Source organism: Plasmopara halstedii (assembly GCF_900000015.1).
Source record: "Plasmopara halstedii genome assembly, contig: Scaffold_525, whole genome shotgun sequence".
NCBI lineage: Eukaryota > Oomycota > Peronosporomycetes > Peronosporales > Peronosporaceae > Plasmopara > Plasmopara halstedii.
Genome location: NW_020187445.1, coordinates 585,588 through 586,567, shown reverse-complemented (window position 1 = coordinate 586,567; position 980 = coordinate 585,588).

Below are 980 nucleotides of genomic sequence, written 5' to 3'. Positions count from 1 at the left end.
TTGATCCGCACCGCGTATGCGGGTGATGGGATGTGTGTAGCGTTGCTACGGGCTCTAAGGGAACAAGGAGTTTGGAAACTCGGACAAGAAGTTTTCATCACGAATGCGTGCACGGTTGCACCGATATTTGTTAAATAATGGGTTGCAATATTATAGCACCGATTCAACGGATTCACCACGAAGTGTGCTTCCTCATGATGAGGATTTGAATACCGCATCGTCTATGAGGCTCACGACACGCCACTCAGTGGTCATCTCGGTCGTGAAAAAACGTACAACTCCGTGAGTCACCACTATTGGTGACCCAGGTTGTACAAATGGTCGCGCACCTATGTGCGCACGTGTGAGACGTGTCAACGGGTGAAACCTGCCTTAAATGCGGCTGCGCCGCTGGCCAGCTTACCAGTACCCACTGGCTGCTCGCAGTCCATGAGTTTGGGCTTTGGTTTGGCCTGCCGAAAGATGCGGCAGGCAACACGGGTGTCGTGGTATTCGTCGACCGGTTGGGAAGATGGCTCATTTGGCGGTGGTGCCAGACGCCTTCGACGGAGTCGGTACAGCAACGCTGTTTGTAGATCGTGTTTTTTAACAGCACGGACTCCCAGAGTCGATTGTCTCTGATAGAGACCCTCGTTTCACAGAAAACTTTGGTCGACTATCTTGAAGGTGCTCGGCACCAAGTTAGATATGTCGACAGCGGATCATCTGCAGACCGATGGTCAAACCGAAAGGGTGGATCGCCTCATCGAAGTCGTTCTTCGCAGCGTCTGCGCTGAGACGCCGAGGCGCTGGAGCGCCATGTTGCCACTCGTAGAGTTTGCACTGAAGAATGCAGTGCATTCGTCTACCGGCTACACACCGTTCTACGTGAACGGGCTTATTCACCCTTGCGTCCCGCTGACGCCGCCATCCCATGGCTCAGTGCTTGGTGGGGAGGAATAGCCAAATGGCTAGCTGATGTCAGCCCCCTCACCATCCGT